Below are 22,600 nucleotides of genomic sequence, written 5' to 3'. Positions count from 1 at the left end.
TCTTTATTTTTGTCTTTACTTAAAATTAAATTTGTGTGACGTTATCTCATGTCTGTGTTTAGCTAACGTTACCGTTATTTTTGGGGTTGTTACTGTTTGTTTACCTAACGTTAGCTATAAACTCGTTGCGCTAATGTAAGTGTTCAACCATATTAACTCGCAAAGTCTTTATTTCAAGAACTGCGTGGTGTACTATAGTTATAATAACATCTGAAGATACGAACACCGTACACTGTATGCCGTGATAACTAACTGTTACAAGAGAAGTGTCTAAAACAGTCCTTTTTCTTACTGGCATCTGTATAAGGATTAAAGAATGATTCGTCAGACTCGGGCTCGAACTGGTAAGGTAAAATCGACGCCATCTCTCTCTATACACTGTTAATATCCAACCACCTGCAAACCGTAATACAGCAGTAATGATAGGCGGTCCATTTGCGACACATGCTGAACGCGTTTGACCAATCACAGCAGACTAGACCATTTGACCAATCACAGCAGACTAGACCATCTGACCAATCACAGCAGACTACACTATCTGACCAATCAGATCAGACTACGCTGGCGGAAAGGCGGAGATTACACAGATGAATCGCGGAACGAATCATTTGAGAGTCAGTCAAGAAGTAAGGTAATAAAAACTGCTTATTATTACGAAATAATAGTATTTTTACATCATGTATGTACATAAACTTGTTGTCGGACACTCCATAAACCAAAATAAGCCCTTAAAAATATTGAGGAATGTACTCTTTAAAGATTTCTGCTTCACACACATTTAAACACACATTGCATTTATACATGTTTTCAAACAAACTCTCACAAAGTGAGATTAAATAGCTCTGTTTTTACATTTCAAATCTGATCTGATGAGTTGGAAAATGATGTATTATGGAATGCTGAGACCCAATGATTTGAACAATCTTGTCGGAGAATTTCTGATGGTAAACAAGACTTTACAGGACACAACATATTTCTGGAGGTAAACTGATAGCTTAAACCCTGTAATGTAACATTCAAAAGGAGTTTCTCCATGATTTTAATTCCATCCATATTGGCCATGAAGTAGTAATAGATCATGCACCACCCCAGGGATAGTTCACTCAAAAATGAAAACTCTCTTGTCATTTCAGCATGACTTTCTTTTGCAGAACACAAAAGAAGATATTTGGAAGAATCCTGGTAACCACACAACAGCGGTACCCATTCACTTGCATTGGTTTTGTGTCCGTACAACAGGAGTGAATGGGTACCTCCATTGTTCGCTTAACTGGGTCTTGTCTAAGGGTGGAAGTGAAGTAGAGCGCTCACAGTTTGGTATACAAGCACAGATCAATACAACTACTATAAGCCTGATGTAAAATAGCACTCAGTTTTGCGTCGTGCCTAACAACACCCCTTAGCTGTTATAAAATGCACTGTAACCCACTCTTTCTTGGGGCTTATTGCTTTAATAATATCTAGTGCAAACCATTATTTGGCAACAGCTACTGTATCACTGGTCACTTACATTTTCTTATTACATCTGTAACTTTTGCCTCTCTTTTACCAGTTTGAAACACAACATTTACAGTTAATGAATGTTCCTGATTGAAGTTTACCATTGTGAAACAGAGTCACTCAAAAAAATGGCTCTTTGGTTTAACATAATTCAATCATGGACAGTGGTTCCACATGTTTGAGTCATGTATTCTCAACATGTAGAAGAGCAAATGACCATTATTGTGATCAGTGTTTGCCTTAGTTGGGCTCTTGATTTGTCTTTTATTGTTAGATTGTATTTGCCTGTCGACATAATTTTGTTCTATATTTGTTTCGGCAGAGAAGAAAAGGGACCAGCAGGACCCAGTGTAGTCATTGTGAAGTTACTGATATTTTGTTCATGAGAGACTATTGTGTTATTGTTAACAATATGTGATAATATAGAGGAGAATTATACTGTTGAATCAATTAAACATCAAGAATCAGTGTAGGAATCTCAACAATGGTGACAGTCAACAAAAGAAAGCGTCATGCTGCAATGCATGCTGGGTAACATCATAGTACAAAACTCATTCATGACTCCCAGCATGCATTGCAGTTGATATGTTTATCTGAATTAGTTTGATGATTGTCACCATTGTTGAGGTTTGTATGATGAGTGTTGATGTTTAAAAGTGTCAAAAAAAAAAAACTTCGTCTATTTTGCGTTTGTGACCAGAACACATCAATCAATCATCAATGTTACTATAAATTTAAAGCAGCTTCTTCCTTTTATAACACACCATAAAAGCAAACAACTATAACTGTCCTCTTGTGACACATCACTTTTTAATGCTTTACATGTGCTTTTGTTAAACACATGCACAAGCATGGAAGGAGAACAGGAGAAATGGAGGAACTGACTTAACAATGTCAAGAATCAAGGTCCCAACTAAAGCAAACACTGATCACAATAATGGTTTGATGAAATTTCATTTTTTCAACATTAATTGCGGGTGCAAAGTTATTTTGATTCAATGCCATTAACATTGACAAATCAATCATTTTTAACATTGATTTAATGGTTGCTTGGTATCAGGCTATTAGAGTTTAGTATTCTGTTGTGTTGGCATTTTAAAGAGTTTTTGTGACGTCTGTTTTAAGAGTTGTGCAGAAGACTATCTTGTTGGGTTTACTTGATTCAGTCATGTTCACTTAGCATGTTACTTTCGTGTTGAGTTTACATGCCTCAATCATGTTCTCTCTACATGCTAATTTTATGTTGAGTTTACTTGAATCATTCATGTTCTCTCTACATGTTAATTTCATGTTAAGAAAACATGACTCAAACATGTGGAACCACTGTCCATGATTGAATTATGTTCAACCAAAGAGCTTGTTTTTTTAGTGCAAGTTTGAGCTAAAAACCTATACAACTGTGTTAAATGAAAGTGATTTGTTCAAGTTAAGTGAACAGCATTTTTTTGAATGTGGGTGGACCTTGGCCAATGAAAGCGGCCAAAGTTCCAAGACCTTCATACACGCGGCCAGTTCAATTATTGTTTTAACATTTTGCTAACTTAAATGTGTTCATTCATGCAATGCTGCTAGTCTTATTTTGTTTACCAAGTTGGCCATATATTTATGTTTAAAAAGTATATATATTTTTCGTTTTCTTCGAAAATGACCAATCGTTTCGCTAGACAACACCCGTATTCATCGGCTGGTGTTAAGCAACATTTTCATTTGAGTCATGCTGTCTCAACCAAAAGTGGTTTATTTAAATACCTCATATTTTTAGGGTATAGTACACTGCTTCAACACATGCCAGTGGTTTCATGATGACATACGTCATTGGCTTAAAAGATACCAAAAGATTCAGAAAACAACTATTCAAGCACAAACACTTGATGTTGAATGCATTTTGAATAGTAGCAATTTTCATCATGCAACACTGAAAACAAACCTCAATCATAATAACAACTATTAAACAACATTCATTAAAAACAACTCTAAATGGGTCAATGACGTATATGGATTTTCCATACCCATTTTAAAATAAAAAATAAACAATAATACGTATTGCAGTTATTTAAACATTAAGAATGTGGTGTACACATAGCAGATAAAAATGTTCAATGAAATGATTTTAGTGTTTTTCATTTCTGAATTGGCCACAGCCTTAAAAAAATGTCATGTGGCGACCATGATTTATCTTAAGATTAATTCATTTCCTTGACATGCCTAACATCATTTTACAAATCTTTAGTATTTAAAGTGTTTAGAAACAAAGTATTTGCATTTCTTTGAGTAATCATCTTATATTTTTGTTTGTGTCTTCATAAATTAACAAAATAAACGAATTTATTTTTCCTGAAAATCACACACAACTGATATAAATGTTTTAAAAATTCAAATACCATTCACTTAAGCATACTGTATCATGTATTCATGTTTCAGCCACAATTTTCTTTAAATGTATTTTATTTTTAATTTAATAAAGTTATTGATATCATTATTGGTCGCACTACATGATGCCCTTATACGTCATTGACGCAAATGCATTCGGCAACTAACAATAATTACAACAGCAACATAACTAAAGCGTAATTTGTTTAAAAATATTAACCACTGAATTGAACATCCTGCAATGAATGCTGGGACCTTTAATGTAAAATTAATCATCCAGTCAACAACAACAACAAAATCGTTTGAACTGTTTAGATCTTCTTCAGTATATGCAAAATAATAAATTGACGCATACTACTAAAGTTTTATTGTTTCCTTTGTTGGGAGAACATTTTGAAATCACATTTTACAGTCATATTCTGTATATTGCTCCATGTATATGAGCTTTTTAAAGTATCGTACACTCACTTTTAGGATGCTTCTGGGTATTGAGAAGATGGTTCATGGCTGTATGCATTAGTTGTTTTGTGGTGTTGTGGTATGGACTGCAGTCTGTGTTTGTCTGAGCATCGCTCCCTCCTCCAGAAGTTTTTAAGTCAATAAAAACATGAAGGGAATTCACTGTGATAAAGGTTGCAGTAAAGATTCCAGGGAATGAATTTGTGTTTCTGAGCTGCTGCTGACAGTTTATGATCTTTTTCTTGCATTGGGCATGTCAGCCGCTCATAACGTTGTCCTTTCATCTGTTTCCTGGCAGCGCTGCCTCAATTCACACAACAATCACACCTCAACTCAACTCAACTCATCAGAGATCTGACATCCACAGAGATTCATGGCTGAAATAAGTGAACAGAGTCAACGATCAAGCTTCCAAAATGAATGCTGAAACGTCTTCAATATTGAGGAAAATGTATAAATTACTGCAGTGAAAATTAGATGTGACATGCTATAACAGCTTGGGTACTTTCCAATCTGTTTTGAACTCATTTAAGGAGAACCATGTGAATAAACTGTATGCTTAGATGTGCACTATATGGACAAAGTATTGAGTTGCATCCTAATTTGATCTATTCCAGTCATTTCAATCCAAAGAAATATTAATGCTACACCCTACAAAGAACTTGCAACAGGTTTGGAAGGGTCCTCTGTGTACAAGTCATTAGCCAGATTTCCATTACCCTTCAAAATGCGCAAATTGAAATAGCGCATTGAAAATACGGCCAATGGAAACACGTCAATTTCGCAAAAACTCCCATGTATCGCAAAAAAGTTCTCACGCTCGTATGAGGTGTTTTTTCAGGCAATACGATAAAGGCATATTTCGCAAGACTGCAATGGAAACACTTTTTGTTGTATTTACAAGTCACGTGGCATATAAAAAGTCACATGACCATTCGCAGTATGTTTTGGCAGAACATTTGGAAGGATAGGATGTACCTTTGTACAGTTTATTTGGAACCTGCCATTAAACGTACAAAGAAGAAGTATGGCCAAAATGACTTATCGCGAGAAGAATCAAAAAACACTTTAATCGCATAACATCATTTAATGGAAACGCAGTCATTCCGCAATATTGTTTTAATCGACATTTAGAAAACATCGCTTAAATTTTGCACAAATCTGTAATGGAAACCCGGCTATTAGTGGGTTTGGCTGATGAGTGTTTGATGTTCAGTTGGGTTCTGTCAGGGCTCTGTCACGACTGAGAAAACACTTGGATTCAATAGCGGAGTAACAAGGCTTTATTGGCAGAAGACACACAGTAGTGTACTGAGAGAGTTCAATAGTGAGACAATGAGAGAGTCCGGCCGTCCAAGCTGACTACAAGGCCAACTGGGAGACCCAGTGTACGGCAACGTCAGAAAAGGTGTGAACAGGACGGCGGCAGAGATGACGTGTAAACCGGCAGCAGAGATGACGTGTAAGCCGGCAGCAGAGATGATGTGTAAGCCGGCAGCAGAGATGACATGTAAGCCGGCAGCAGAGATGGGGTTGGGAGATGGCAGATAACTCCGGCGATAGCAGCAAGAGCGAAGCGGGCAGAAACCGCCTCTCTGGCGGAACAGGCTGCCCGTGGCCGGCAACAAGGGGAAGAGACCATAGTCCCGGTGCAGTTCTCGATGGCGAGGTCGGTTACGGGTGGTGCTGTGGTGGAAGCAATCCTCAGGGGTTAGGGGTGATACGAAGTAAACGAGACAGTAATCCACAAGGTAAGGTAATCCAACAACGTACATCCACACGACACGACACGACAAGAGAACAATATAATTATCAAAGTCACGACAGGACTAGGGGTAGTAAGGTACTACAGCTCAAGGTACGGCATAAACTGGAGTCAACGATCGTACAAGGGAAGTGAGGAAGTGACATAGAATAAATAGGGCTGAATTAATGACCATCAGGTGAGAACACAGAGATTTAACGATGGCTGATGAGTGGCGACAGGTGATACACATCTACACGCGGACAGAGAGCGTGTGCGGTTGCCAAGACAACCCCAGCCTGCTCAGCATACATACATGCACACACACACAACGAGAACAAACAAACACTGCTAGTCTCGGGTCCCGACAGTACCGCCCCCTCCACGAACGCCCCCAGGCAGTCTAGGAGGGGGCTCACCTCGTCTCCGTTGAAGATCCACGATCAGCGAGCGGTCCAGGATATCCCAGGACGGCACCCAGCTCCTCTCCTCTGCACATTAGCCCTCCCAGTCCACTAGGTATTGGAATCCCCTACCCCGCTGACGCACATCCAGGAGTCTCCTAACCGAGTGGGAGGGAGCGCCATCCACAAGACGTGGTGGCGGGGGGGCGGTCGGCTGCAAGCAGGATTGAGCGGGGAAGAAACAACAGGTTAGACCCGGGAGACATGAAACACTGGGTGGACCCGACCAAGGGAAGGGGGAAGTCTGAGCCTGACGGCCACCGGATTAACCACCTTGGTGATGCGAAAAGGCCCTATGAACCTGGGTGCCAGCTTGCGAGAAGGTGCCCGGAGAGGCAGGTCCTTGTTATTGAGCCACACTCGTTGACCACACAAATAGGAAGGAGGAGAGGACCGGTGACGGTCGGCCGCTGCTTTGGTACGTCTCGAGGTTGAGAACACAAGAGATTTAACGATGGCTGATGAGTGGCGACAGGTGATACACATCTACACGCGGACAGAGAGCGTGTGCGGTTGCCAAGACAACCCCAGCCTGCTCAGCATACATACATGCACACACACACACACACACAACGAGAACAAACAAACAGTGCTAGTCTCGGGTTCCGACAGGTTCAGCTCTCAGTCAAGTTATTTTAGAATAGACTGAATCAACCCTTCTTTTTGAATCTTGCTTTGTGAACGGGCATTTTCATGTTGTAATGGGCAAACTGTTAATATTAAAATTACAATCACTCAATTCTCAGACCTGAGGGCTGTTTCATAAAAGTCGCTTAGAAAAGCGGGAATTAAGATCCAAAACCAGACTTGAATGAACTGAACAAATCAGTCAGGCTTAAATGGGTTTCATCAAGCTTGGCTTTAGTTCACTCGATCCTACTAATTCGAACGACGCTCAGTAAGTCAAGATAAAAGCGGAATATTATTCAGCAGCCCTAAAAGTCAAGCGTTGATCAAATCGATTCGCTAATGTTTTTATTCAAACAGTAAGCAAGGAAAGGGGTTATTAAAATAAAAAAATGGAAACCTACGTTACTTGTTTTTTATATAATTTATTACAATGCAGTAGTGTGTAAATGTCTTAGGTTACCATTAGATTTCAGCAATGGTATAATCAACACATACAGTATATCGCCTCAAAAAACAACCAGAAACCCTGTGAGTAGGAGAGTTAAAGCACTGATTTATTGTTATTTTGGTTTTAGATAACCAATCTGAGTTATATGTCTGTATATACGTATGTTCACAGAGTTCTAAGGTACAGTAATCACTGTTTGCATTAGATTGAAGGCCCACTTGTGTGGTGAGGTGCTCACATTGTGTATTTTCCAAACATTATTGTCTGCAGGACACTGACTAGCCCCTCTTAAACTGGGACCACATGTGACAAAGGCAATATTAAGTCATTACATCAAAATGCCAAGAGCATCCCCCATCAAATAATTATTTCTGATCCTACAGAATAATGCAAAGAAGACAAAGACTGTATACAAGCTGTACCTCCTCACAAAAAGGGATGCTCTGGATGTGGACATGCAATATAAAAAAATGAAGAAAAAAGAATAAAGTTGAAAGTTAAACCTGAAAATCCAACAAATGGAAAAAGATGCAAGAAAAAACGCCATATGACAGTGACACAGGACCTGTTGTTTCAACACATTTAATAGTGTGCTTTCTCTCCCAGCAAGCAGCTTCAACCTACATAAAATAATTGTATTAAACTGAAGGAAACGTGAAAAATTAAAGCCACAAAAAATTTAATTTAATTAGTTTAATTGTCATCAAAAATCAGCTTATTGCCCCATCAGTCCTTCTCTACAACACACCAACAGCCTCTCTCTCCCCAGGCAGACAATACACATCCCATTTTATCTTGCCATATTTGGAAACTGTAGGTCGCTGTTAATTATTTTGGATTTAGATACTAGATCTTTTCAGATCAGTATAATTGTTTGACATTTCTGTTTCTAGCTATTATCAATTTATTGGGGAATGTTTAAATTAAAACTTTATTGACATAAGTTTAAACATTGGATATCAAATCAATATAATCTAACACAGATGTATGACAACAGGCAGCATATTCATTTATTATTGTGGTCTATAATTTATTTAATTGATTAAATTCTTTAAAAGAATATTTATAATGTTCACTAAAGTGATATAATATTGCATCATGAGAATCAGTGGTAATATCATCACATTACCGGCGGGTCAATGTTAACTGACCTCTAGTTAAGCAACAACTAAATGACAGTTAGCCTGCCCCGGACCAGGGCCGGGTTTCCCGATAACGATGGATCTTAGCACTTCAGAGCATTTTTTACGAGCCACTTTGCGAACGTTTGTCATGGTTTCATGTATGTTTCCCCAAAGTGCACTTAACACGACTGCACGTAGCAGTGCTTTAAGTGCTACTTACGAGTCGCTGTCCATTTGTCAGGTGCTGAAATGTCACCTTATACAATGGCTCGTTTTTGCAGCACACACGTTTTCGAAATGTTTAGGCAAATTATTTTCACCCGATGTGCAAGTGGTAGGTGAATATTGTTTGATGTTGTTTAACATATTTTTTTGTGCAACGTGTAATACTTTTTCTATGTGTATATAGGACTTATCTACTGTAATTGTGCAATGTATTTATCATGTTCTAGGGAAAATAATAAGTTAAAATCAAAAGTGAAAAAAATGCTGTATGTGTTTGTTGAACCACATTTTATTACACGTTTGGGTGGTGTGCAGGTGGCAATTTCAAGTTAAGTTTTTTTAGGACTCGCTAAGGACAATAAACAAAATGTTTATTGTACACATATATGACAATAAACAAAATGTTTATTGTACACATACATTACCAGCACTTTATTAATAAAAAGCAAAAAGTGTGTTCATTATGAATATGAACCTTTCAATTAGAGAACGATAAAGGGAAGAGCTAATCCATCCAATTTCTCAGCAAATCAGGCATTCAGTTTGTTTAAGTATTGCCTTCTGCATATGATAAATTATGATAGGCAGTGTGTAATATATAAGGTTTGTAACAGCCTGAAAACCTTTAATCACACGGTTCCTCTAAATAATTAGAGGATAGTTCACAATAGTCTCAAAGAAGAAATCAGGGCTGCACTAAACAGCAGCAGGAGAAAGACAAACACACTGACAACCAGCAATAGCATTTTGACCATTTCTATTTAAACACAACATTTTTACTTTGCATAAAATATGAAGTAACTTTAATCCAGCAACAAACATGCATCCCTTGTTAGAACCAACAACTTGCCCATACTGTATATTTTTTTATTCTTTACTTTATTAATGTATATTCAGTCATAAAATTTTTATTGTACTGCATTTTTTATTAATTTTGTCTAGTAATTTAAAAGATTTAAACAAATAAAAAACTAAATAAATAAAAACATGACAAGGCACATATAGGCATGTTTAAATTTAAGCACAATTATCCAGTTGTCCTGCAGGTGACCTCATAAATCTGTCTTCTTACGATACACTTAGGGCTTTACGATTACTCCAGAGAACTCGTAGAGCTACGATGATTTTCAAGTGTTACTTAAGTTACGATGCTTTTGAGAAACCCAGCCAGTAACTGAGTTCGAACTATTTTAAGTTAGCTTTATGAAACCGAATCGACCAACAATAAGTCTGAATTACCAAAATAAGCCTGGCTAATTTTGTAATCTTGTTTTATGGAACAGCCCTCTGTTCATGAGCGTCACGTGTATGTTCACCAATTCACTAATTCACCACCTCCAGAGCTAGTAAGCTGATTGATTGAGACACATCCTTAATTTCTGCTTAGTTCCCATTTGTTCCCATGGTTACCGATTAGTCTCACCTGTGTGTTGTTTAGTTCTGTTTATTTATAATCCTGTTTATAGGTGTTTATAGTGGTATGTGCCATGTGGAACGTTTACTGGTTATATAATATGTGCCTAATTCCAGATCCTGTGATTTCCTGAAAGTTTGCTCAAGTGAAGACTGAAGTATTCCTGTTCGGCTGTGGATTCCACCACCCTTATGTATAGTACCGTAACAATAAGAAGGGGACATCTCAAACTTTTGTCCATACAGTGTAAATGGGGCCAAATACTGTTTTTATGTAAAGACCATGAATTGTAATGAGATGTCTGGCACACACTCCACGTAACAATATGTAAAGCAGTCCTGCTCACTAAAAGCTAATCGTTATGTATATTCATTCACTGCTGTAATAGTTTGCACATTTTTCAAAGACGTAATTACCTGTTTCTGTAAAAAGTATAAATAATAAAAAATGCTCAAATATTTCTGTTTTCACTTAAAAAGAATCTTATTTCTCTGTTGAAGAATTCAATAGCCCATTTGCTTCAGTCATTATTGGTGCCTTTCCAAATAAGTAATTGGGGTTTGGGTGTATCCTTATGGTTTGTATACAGTACAGCAATAGAGGAAGAGGAATATAGTATAGAGGAAGATTGTATTGCTCAGATGTTTTCAAATGTGTTTTACACAGATGTGTAGCATCTGTCTTAAATGTTTCTCTTTAAAATGCTTTGCAGGAGAAATAAAAACAGAAACATAATGAGACTTTAAATGTTCAGATCCATGAAGAGTATGGGGGTGTAAAATGAATGCAGATATTGTAATTTGGAGACATTTGATGAGATCATAATTCAATAATATTGACTTTTGATTGCACACTTGACAAATCTGTGCTGAGTTTGAGACATTGTTGAGATCTATAGATTGAATAGATTGAGTTCAAATTTATTTCCCCACTAAAAAAATGTAAGCAAAATCCAACATAACATTTGCCATACACAAGTAAAAGTTTTTGAATGAAAGAACACACACGGTCAATGAATTCCAGCTGGATTTTTTGGTAGACTCTACCAAAACATCAGAGCAGGGAAACACATACAGGAGTGTGTTTTCATATACCGGAAAACCCCTGAGCTCAGTGATACAGGCTGTCTTGATCTATTCATAGCATTTGTGCATCTTTCTTCCTGCAGCTCCTGCTGCTTATACACCTGTTTCTCCAGCTCCTCTCATCCTCTTCCTTCTCATTCTTTGATCTTTTCTTTCATAGCCTCTTCGTTTCCATGATCATGTCTTCTTAGTAAAGAGTGCAATGCATTGTGACATTGTTGGTGTTTGCTATGCAGATGTGAAACGTGTTTGCCATGCTTCGTTCCCCAGTGCCAGACCCGCTGCACATACACCAAGCACAATGCTGCAATATTCATACAGACACATGCATTCTTTTCATTACATCTTCTGCTAATGGCTGTCCTCTGTAATGTCCTCTCACATCAGACTGACACTTTTGCTATATAAGAGGGAATCGTATTCAAGGGAACATCCTGTAAGTGTCAGAACGTTGAGTTATGCATATAACTACTGTTCCCAGAAGGAGGGAAACGAGGTACAACACATGACTATGGGATATCGCGCTCTTGCGCCATCTACTGAAGACACCTATATACATGCCTTAAAAGGCAAATGACGCATGACGACGTGGGCGGGATTGCCTGCCCACAGCATATAAATACAGTCGCATGTGTCATTCCCTTTATTCAGTCCAGCTCTTCGCCGAGCTTATGACTGTGCGGGGCCAAGATGTGTTGTACCTCGTTTCCCTCCTTCTGGGACCAGTAGTTATATGCATAACTCAACGTTCCCATTCAGTCGGTCCACTCGGTACACCACATGACTATGGGACTTGTATTCACGCCCCGCCTGAATGACAGGCTGAGATTGCCGCCAAATAAACTTTTATAGAGGAATGGGAGTGACCTTGTTCCAATAATTCCTGCAGGAACGTCAAAACCCCCGCAATCGGGCACTGATGTGGTGATAACGCTTTTTGCCCACACCAATTTTCAAACATGCGCCATTTCAGCGCATAAAGTCCCCTTGTCGATGGCGCTCTAGCACTCTGAATCGTTTCCACCACATTGGTAGGGAACCCCGCTGCCATCAGGTTCTCCCTTTCAGCGGGTAAGCCCACAGAGACCAAAGCTCTGGACGAGGATGCAGAATCTGCCCCCCTGCTTGTGATAGTAGGTTGTAGGAGTGGGGAAGACGCCACGGTGTCTCTGACAACAACTCCATGATGCCCATGAAACATGTCCGTGCCGGCCAACGAGGTGCCACTAGAATTAGTGACAGACCCTCCTGACATACTCGGTCTAGAGTAGGTTGTATCATGGGAATGCGTATAACAGGGTCCTACATGCGACAGCGCGTCCACCCCCAGCGGGGCGCTCCTGTTTGTAATAAAAAAAACAGTGGACAGTGTGTGTTCTCCGCGGACGCAAATAGATCCACCTCTGCTTTGCTGAACCATTCCCAGATCTGCGCCACCATTCGCAGATGTAAACGCCACTCACTGACCTGCGGGCCGCCTCTGGACAGCATATCAGCCGCACCATTCAAACGGCCTGGGACGTAAACCGCTCTGAGAGACGCAACATGTTCGCAGCTCCAAAACAGGAGCTTTCGTGCCATCTGCAACAGGGGAAGAGTGTAAGTCCCCCCTTGTCTGTTTATATATGACACCACTGTCGTGTTGTCCATCCTGACTAACACATGTTTGTCCCACAGATGCCAGGCAAAGTGTTTCAGCGCCAGACGAACAGCCTGCAGCTCCAGAAAATGTATGTGACGTTGTCTTAGCGCTGCTGACCATTCCCCTCTTACGGAGCTCTGCTGGCACACAGAGCTCCCCATCCATGTAGCGACGCATCCGTCGACACCACAATACGTGACATCACCCTGCCCAGGGGAACTCCCTCCGATAACAAAACTGGATTTCCCCAGGGAACCAGAGTCTGAACGCATGAAGGCGTGATCGTCACCTGTCTGTGCAGATGCTGTGCCGCGTTTAATTTCGTGCTCAGTACTCATCTCTGAAAGGCACGCATAAAGAGGAGACCCAACCGGACTGCCGCTATCATTGAGGCCATGAGTCCCAGCAGTCTCAATATTAAATGAAAACAGACCCGTTTACCCAGCTGAAACTGAGCCATGCAGCTGTGAAAAACCTCGACCCTTCGTACTGACAGCATAGCTGTGTTCTGTACGGAATCTATCTCCAAACCAAGATATATTATCTGCTGCTTTGGGACCAGGGAGCACTTTTCGAGATTTATTAGAAACCCCAGAGCCCGCAAATGGGAAACAAGTGCTTGTGTCTGTAACACTGCTTGCTCTCTGTTGTCTGAGGCCTGGAGCAGGTCGTCCAAATAGGCGAACACTCTCATGCCCTGGCGCCGCAACGGTGCCAGTGCTGCCTCTATGCATTTCGTAGAAATGCGTGGTGCTAGGGACAGCCCGAATGGTAGGACCTGAAATTTGTATGTGGCCTCCTCGAAGGAGAACCTCAGAAACTTCCTGTGCCCCGGGTGAATTGAGATGTGGAAGTATGCATCGGTTAGATCCACTGATGTTAATCAGTCTCGGGGACGCAAGGAACACAGAAGATGCCGTCTTCCATGTTCCCCCGCGGAACCACTTGAATTGCTCCCTTCTGGAGGAGAGCACGGATTTCCCCTCTCAGCACAGGCGAATATCTTTCTGGGACTAATGTTGTGATTACCCCGCCGAAGTGGGGGGGGGGGGGGTGTGAAAGAAACTGTAGTCGATAACCCCACTGGATCGAGCGAAGCACCCATGGTGCTGGGGAGCATGCACGCCATCGTTCTAGGCAGACAGCAAGGATCCCCGTCATTACTCGGGGAATCTCCGCATCCCCTTGCCCATGATGCTGTGTATGAGACATCGATGCACCTTTTACCTCTGTCGGCACGTGGCCCGACTGCAAGGTTAGTATTTCTGAAATATTCTGATTCTGCTGACAAAGCAAGACATGAGGCATGTCTTTGACAAATAAACTCAAAACTGAACCCTTCATTTTGTAGGGTTTTGTCTGCGCCAAGAGAGGAACACGGCTGCCTCGAGACCGATATTCCTCTCTCCGCTGCTGGTCAGGGATACAACTTTCCCTTCCTTGCTGCAGCGGGGATTCCGCTTTTCGCTGGGGGCGGGCCTCATCTTCCAGGACCGGCCTGCTGTCTGGGCTGTGCACGCATTCTCTGCATTCCCCAAGCATCGGGTCTCTGTGCTGCCGCTGGAGCTGGTCTTTTGGCCGGTGGCGGCCGGTAGACTGACCTGAGGCCCGCGTTGGCGACCTGAGGTACACACGCCCCAGGGCGTTAAACCTTCGCGGCATCGAGCCTCTCAGGGACTCCGCCTGCTTTTTGGAATCCTCAAACCGTGCTTGGAACGCGTCTAGACCTTCTCCAAAGAGCCCAGACGGGGAGATCGGTGTGCTGAGGAACGCACTACAATCCCGCTCGGGCAGGTTAGCCAGGGTCAGCCAGAGATGACGTTGCGCCACCACCGTACTGGCCATAGCATGGCCCAATGATCCCAGAACCCCACGGGTCGCACGAAGAATATAATCCGCTGTGGAACGTACATCCCCCATAAGCGTGTCACACGGCATTCCTGCCGACATGGCCTCGCTCAGCTCTCCCAGGCAGATGGCTTGATATGTCTGTAGCAAGGACATAGAGCTCAGAGCTCTGGCCGTACGTGCTTGCTCGCCGTAAACCCAGCCCAGTTGCTTAAAAGAGAAGCGGCAAGGGCCTGTTGGAAGAGTGGGAGTGCTTGTTATACCCGTGTTTCTGGAGGGTGCTAGGTATGCCGCCAAGGAATGCTCCATTGGAGGGGCTGACATTAGTCCTGCTGCCTCCGCCCCTTCGAGCTCCGTGAACATAGTCGCACCCGGCACCGGTGGAGGGGGTGACGTGGGTTTTGACCATGAAGACGTGAGCTCCGCAAGACAGTCTGGGTATAGCGGCAGGCGGGTTCTCACCACCGTTTGCATTGGGGCCAAATAGAACCCCCCGAAGTGTGAGTCCTTCTGTACCGGGGGCGGAACGGGCCAGTCCACTGACAACTTTTCCGCTGCTCTCCGGAAAAGATCAATGAAGGAATCCTACCCTGTCTCAACACCACCAGTCTCTACTGAGACCAAAGGAGAATCCTGCATTTGTCCCGCCTGTAGTGTGTCATCGTTGAAATCCTCGCCGCATCTAACGAGACAGAGTCATCCTCTTGATAGACAAACTCAGGAATATTCATAGGGACACCCGTTTCCTCCTCTGCACGATCACCCCAGGTCCCCGCAACCTCTACAAGGACGGACAAGACTGCCTCTGGGTTGGTCTCCGTGGACAGAAGCGGACCATGCCTCGCTGCTGCCCCACTAAGCACCCGCTCTACGAATGCTACACGCCGCTCGAGCATGGAATGGCGGAGCCGCTGGCAATGTGCACATGCCCCGGTAATAGAGACAGCAAGCCTCGCATGGACTATCCCCAGACACACCGGGCAGTGCTCGTGAGTATGCTTTTCTGATAGTAAATACCCACATGCCACACGGCAGGGGCGATCTTTTTTAGACATTCTAAAAAAAGGTTTACTTAGCTGTTGTTAGCAGTGCTAAACTGAAGCTAAAAAACACACTTATTTTATTATAGTTTCAACTGGAATCACCACATGGGCTACCACTCGTGAAAACAGAATTGCGTGACGGTGTCCTAGCAGCACGGTGAAGAGCTGAAGAACAAAGGGAATGACACATGCTGTGGGCAGGCAATCCCCCAAGTGTATATAGGTGTCTTCAGTAGATGGCGCAAGAGCGCGATATTCCATAGTCATGTGTTGTACCGAGTGGACTGACTGAATGGGAACTGAAAACGCCCTTGTTACTGAAATAACAACTGTTATTGACACCAGGCCCAGCGAACGCCAGGTCCTGGAATGCACCTATCTTGAACACCGATTCCACAGAAGAATATCAATGACTACTACTCTAGCCCCGCCCACTGGTTCGCGTATGACAGTACTGAAGTAACACAAGTTGCGCGGAACCAGATAGAGCGAGCAAGCAATAAACATGCCGTTAAAGAAAGCAAAATACGGTGCAGTCAGTGACGATGCTGGATTTGCGGAGAGACTAAAATTAAAAAGCAGTGCTGTGCTGTCAATATTGAATCCGACAGGAATGGCGCAGCAATCTTATGTGAGTACAACATATTTGTACTATAAGTCACTATTGCTTTGTTAGAGATCGCTTGATATGTCCTGATAATGTGTAACCTAACGTTACGTGTCTAACCAAATTCACAGAAGGCTCCAACTAAGTTTACTACGCAAACTGTTATCCAATCATAGCAGTGGGTGTTTACTTCCAAGTCTTCAAAACAGAGCGTTTGTCAAGCCGGCCTCAAAAAAAGCCTATTACTTATTGGTTTTGATGTTTTTGAATGTAAAAACCACGCGAACATCATTAGTAGACCTCATACAACAGTATAAAACAATAAACAAGGCCAGTTCATGACACCTTTAAAGTACTTAAGTGACTAAGGACATAATGATCTTCTTACAACACAAATATTGGGTGGAATGACCTTTTTTACTTGTTAACCCTTTTCAGTAGTGAACAAATGAAATATATTTTTATAATTCACTAAGCTTGTCGCAATGCATTTGCAACACAATTGTCCTTTAGATCAGCACAACACGTGTACTTCTCAGAACCAATAAAGGAAGATGTGAAACCACATAATGAACTGAAAGCGCCTTTCATTTCTTTAGGAAGCAGTCCTGTTTTTCACTTTGCTTGTGTGCTACTCTTCAGTGTGTCATCCTTGTGATCCCGTGCTGCCTGCAATCAGTTGCACAAGGTCTTCTGTTTCATGTGTGTTTTGTGCTCCAAATCAACTTGGTGTATTGTGCAGTGTGACTGGCTGAAGACAGTATACTGTCAATCTGATGCAAACAGTTTCAAGAGGGACATTTATATTGTCTAGGCAGGCTAGTCACTGAATGTATTGTCAGTTGTTTCTTGGACACTTATTGAATACGTTTTCCACTTATTTGAATGGCCTCATCAGTAACAGCATGCTGCTACTTCTGCCAAACTCAGACATCAGATCATAGTCTTACAACTCCCTGATGGATGACATTCTAATCGGTAATATTTAGACTCAATTTATCCCAAAATTAAGGATATGACATGGAACTCATCATGAATAAATTTTACATTACAGATACATGCATGCAAAAAATCTTTTTTCCTTTTAAAATCTTTATAAATGTTAAAATGCAAGGTCTAAAGTCAGGTGTTCGGTCTATTTTCTTGCTAAAGGGATTTCTGCTCGCTTTACTCTCCATTTGGCCAAGCAGCTTGGCCAAGCAAGAGCATCCAAAATCCTGTTGGTTCCTCTTGCAGCTTAATTGGTAGCTTCAGCAGTCTGTACATCTGCATACAACAATTTACCCACAGATCCTAATATCATCATACAAGCAGTGTGCTGAGAAAACCCATTTGGCTTGGTCATATCACATTCCACAAATGATGTTTTATTAACTAAGTTCGGGAGGAGCACGTGCAGATAACTAACACAGCTGGTTCATCATTATCAATCTCACAAACAGATAATGAACCCGCCCGGCTTTACATGACTAATCACTCACTCAAATAACTAACCCAGCCGGTTCCCATAACCGTTGTCCAAATGTATAAACATATCTACAGGTCTTACAGAAACATGGAATTTGTAAAATGCCATGGGACACAGGAGCATATACTGCATTTCACGAGTTTGCCTCCCATGTAATAACAGGTGAAAGGGGACGGATGTAAAGCGTATTTGGCGTGCTGTCCCGGGGAGAGGGCTCCGAGCTCGGTAGTTCCTCCGAACTCGGAGCGCTCGTCTCTTGTCCAGGGAGAGGGCCCCAAGCCCGGTGTGCGCCCGGACTCGGGTCGTTCCCCCCTTGGGCTGTAAGTTGCTGAGGTGTGGGTGAGGAGACGGGGTGGAGGAGGGGTGCTGAAAACACTACAGATGGTAAAGGTAAGGCAGCTTGTCTATTTGTAAGGATTCGCTCACGGGATGATAAGGTAATTGGTAAGATTACTTAAAGTAAATATTACCTAGTATTAAATTAACTTCCCAGATCATTCAATTATGTTAAATCAATGTGAAGAATAACCAATTTAACATTGATTCAACATAAAATAAATAATCTTTACTATCTGAAAAGTCGATCGTTCTAAACAAAACGTTTTGGTTTGGTATTTTCTGAAATACTTTTGTCAAGGCCCAGGCTTGAACTTGGGTCTATGGCAAGATGGTTAAAGGAGTTAATTCTGAAGGGGAGGCAGAGACAGCATTACATCCAACAAAGTTTTAATTACGATAAGGGAAAACCCACCAAAGCAAAAGGTAAATCTAAAGAGCTAACTCAACAGAAGTTCACGCACATGAACTACCTTCCTCAACCTTCCAACTATGTGTCATTTATCTCGCCGTCAATCTGTAATAAAACATCAATAAGCGCATCTAATCTAAATGACACAGTCATTTGATGAATGGTTATCGACTTTATTGGCTAAATGCCGTAACTCTCTAGCTAATTGTGCGCCCGTCATAGTGACTTAACGTTATACACGAAGCAAATGATCAGTGAGTGACGTGACGTAAGTCCAAAACAAGTCTTGGCTTGGTCATATCACATTCCACAAATGATGTTTTATTAACTAAGTTTGGGAGGAGCACGTGCAGATAACTAACACAGCTGGTTCATCATTATCATTTATTCGTTTATATATTTATACATTTATTTATTTATAATTTTTGCAGGTTTAGTCCTCCATATTAAATAGGCTAAATTCCTAAAAGGCATAGTCCTGGCTTAGGCTAAGCCTTGTCTGTGAAACCGGGCCTAAATGTTTGTAGACTAACTTACATTGTTATTAATAAATGTTAATTACATCGAATCAATATCACTTTTGCACCTGCAATCAATGTAAAACAAACAATTATTGTGATCAGTGTTTGCTTTAGGGATCTTGAGTCTTTTCTTTTCATGTAGGCATAGTCCTGGTTTAAGGCTAAACTGAGCCTTGTCTGGCCTGAATGATTTTAAATCTAAATGAAAAATCTACTAATTTTTTCTTGCCTAACTTCAGATTTCCTTCATTTTTTCCATGATTATTTTATTATTATAATTTCTTTTATTTTTGTACAGCACATTGGTCAACTGTCATTGTTTTTAATCGTGCTTTATAAATAAATTGAGACTACGATTTTCCTCAGTCTTGTAAACTGCTTTGGAAAAAAGCATCTGCTAACTGTCTAAATGTAAATGTGAATTTACTATACATTTATGACATGGGAGAAAATTGAGACTTAAGTATCACAGCTGACATATACACACTCCCCACAAATGAGCTGTATTTTTTTACTAGTGTTGCTGAGAAATACTGAAAATAGTTTCCATGGCAATACTGACAGTGGCAGCTTTGCTGCAGATTAAAAGAAATGTGGGATGCAGTATTGTTTAGGCCATTCATCAGGCATTATTTCTATATTTAGATTGTGAGCTTCTGCTGCCTCATGTCATGTTTTTGTCATCTTGCTTGGCTTTCATTTCCATGACCTTTTAAAAATGGATCCCAGAAAACGAATAAGATTGGAGGGTTATTCTTCATTACGTTACTCGAATGAAAAATGTTTTAAGAAATTGGTGTTAGCAAAGCAAGCATATTCTGATGATTTGCCCTAAGCATTTATTGCAGGGCAAAATATTGATAAATAATCATCAGGATTTTAAAATGAGTTTGGTGTATATATATATATATATATATATATATATATATTCCAGAGGTGGGTAGTAACGCGCTACATTTACTTCGTTACATTTACTTGAGTAACATTTTGGAAAATATGTACTTTTTAAGTAAAATTAAAAGTGTGTACTTTTACTCTTACTTGAGTAAATTTTAATAGAAAATCTGTACTTTTACTTCGTTACATAACTTACATTGCGTGACGTTCCTTCTATTTTAAAATATGCTTTTTAAAACGCGTTGTTTATTTCAAGGTTGTCGTCTCTTTTTACGGGCATTCCCGAGTGATCGATTCTTTTGAGTCGATTCTTTTGAAAGCATTAATTGAACAATGGGCAAAACCATTTGAATAGGCTAATGAATCAGTTCAAATGATTTGTTCAGTTCGCAGCACGATCTGAATCATCTGAAGCAGGATTACTCACTCCTCGTAGCGCGAAACTTAAGAACACGCAGAACACAAAGAGCGTTGGATGAAGTGGATATAATCTATATCTATACAATCAAAACTGCAAATGTGTCATATTGTTTGCCAGCAATGATAAATGCCCGCCATATGCGCGCACCCGCGCGACCTGTTCGTCAGACACAGCAACATGCGCGTTACCTGTCAGACACAGAGACGTGGGCTTGCAGAAATATACATTTGAAGAACAGAAGGAAGAAAACGTGTTGATGGGCGTGTGGTTCACTGTTTACTGTTTGTTTACAAGTAAGAGCGTTTCACAACACACACGTGACACAACACGAGAAAACATGAGCTTTGTTCAAAAATGTGTATTTCATTTAAGAGAGCACTGCAGATGTTCTAGATCATCTTAGGAAATGCTCTGAGTTTAGTTCATGCTTTAGTTTGACATGGTCTATTATTCTAAATAAGTTGTGTAAACTACATTGACATCAGGACTAGATGAAATTTACAGAAATGCTTGTCTCTTCTGTGTTTGTCTATTCTTTAGTCTCTCTAGTATATTGCAAAGATATCTGCTTATGATAATTAAAAATATTGATTAAAATGTAATATTAAAATATTGGCGTTAATATTAATTTTATGTAGTAGGCTATATAATCAGATACAAAGTAACTAAGTAACTAGCTACTTGAGTAGTTTTTTCATTGCATACTTTTTTACTTTTACTCAAGTAATTTTTAAAATAGTGACTTTTACTTTTACTTGAGTAACAATTTCTCTAGTTACTTGTACTTTTACTTGAGTAAAGATTTTGGCTACTCTACCCACCTTTGGACATGTCACTATGATACCTGTGATTATATACAGCAAAATGACATGCAAAAACAATACAAATATACAAAAAATGACTCAATACTTCACAACATACGGTCAACATTAACGTCTTGGTTACGGATGTAACCTCGGTTCCCTGATGGAGGGAACGAGACGTTGTGTCGAACCGACAGAATGGGGTTTGTCTTGAGAACCTATCATCTTCTGAGTATTTAGAAAAGGCCAATGAAAATTGGCGAATGAAATTTGCATGCCGGGCTCCTCCCCGGATGTCCGGGTATAAGAGGGAAGCCGGCGTGCTCATTCATTCACCTTTGGTCTGAGGAGCCTAAAGCATCCTCCCCCGACCGCTGGGGTGGGCGGCCAGTGTTGTGGCATGAGGGACACAACGTCTCGTTCCCTCCATCAGGGAACCGAGGTTACATCCGTAACCAAGACGTTCCCTTTCTGTCGGTCTCTCGACGTTGTGTCGAACCGACAGAATGGGGTTCCTATGGAAAACGCCACAGCACTGAGCCGCGTCACAATCTCTGCGGAGCGACGTTGACTGGCCTGGGCGAGTCAGACGAACACGCTAACGCGAAATTATGACCTCCAGTGGAGAGGAAGGGGGACCCAGAGCTTTACCACAAAGTTGGGAAGCCCCTGCACCGGCCGTCACGGGCGGAGGCCTAGTTCTCTAAATGGCGAGAAGCCGCCCGGCACCGTACGGGCCACTGGGTAAGCATTATTCCCCCTGGGGGAAAAACGCTGCAGAGGCCACTACCTACCGTAGGGAGGAATTAGTGGAGACACCACATGGTCTCACCATCAGGGGAGAACTCATGGGAGGAATGTGCGGACTGCAGGAGTTAACCGCAAGGTGGGAGTCCACCTGGGGAGGTCATGGGTTGCCAAGGTGGGAACCATTCATGAGGATACATCAGACGGAACAGCCCACGGAGGGGGGGTTACCACGTCTGGAGCACTAGGTCCGGTTAGAGCTATGTGGGAGATAACTCAACTGTTCCCCGGCCTAAGGGGGCAGGGCTGCTCTGCCCAGCCTGTCCCCTGGAAGGGTGCTTAGTGATGGATGGAATGCCTGTTCTTTACCCGAGGGGAAAGAAGTGAGGCGG

At 41.4% G+C, this 22,600-nt stretch overlaps 1 protein-coding gene across 2 annotated transcripts in view; it reads right to left on the bottom strand.

The window, feature by feature from the left end:
• tspan4a (tetraspanin 4a) overlaps positions 1-22,600 on the bottom strand; it is a 50,271-nt gene that overhangs the window by 14,199 nt on the left and 13,472 nt on the right. The gene's annotated exons all lie outside the window — the stretch shown is intronic.

The sequence above is a fragment of the Triplophysa rosa genome, linkage group LG12, assembly GCF_024868665.1.
Source record: "Triplophysa rosa linkage group LG12, Trosa_1v2, whole genome shotgun sequence".
Lineage (NCBI taxonomy): Eukaryota > Metazoa > Chordata > Actinopteri > Cypriniformes > Nemacheilidae > Triplophysa > Triplophysa rosa.
The sequence above is the reverse complement of the archived record's forward strand: the minus strand, read 5'-3'. Positions and strand labels throughout refer to the sequence as shown.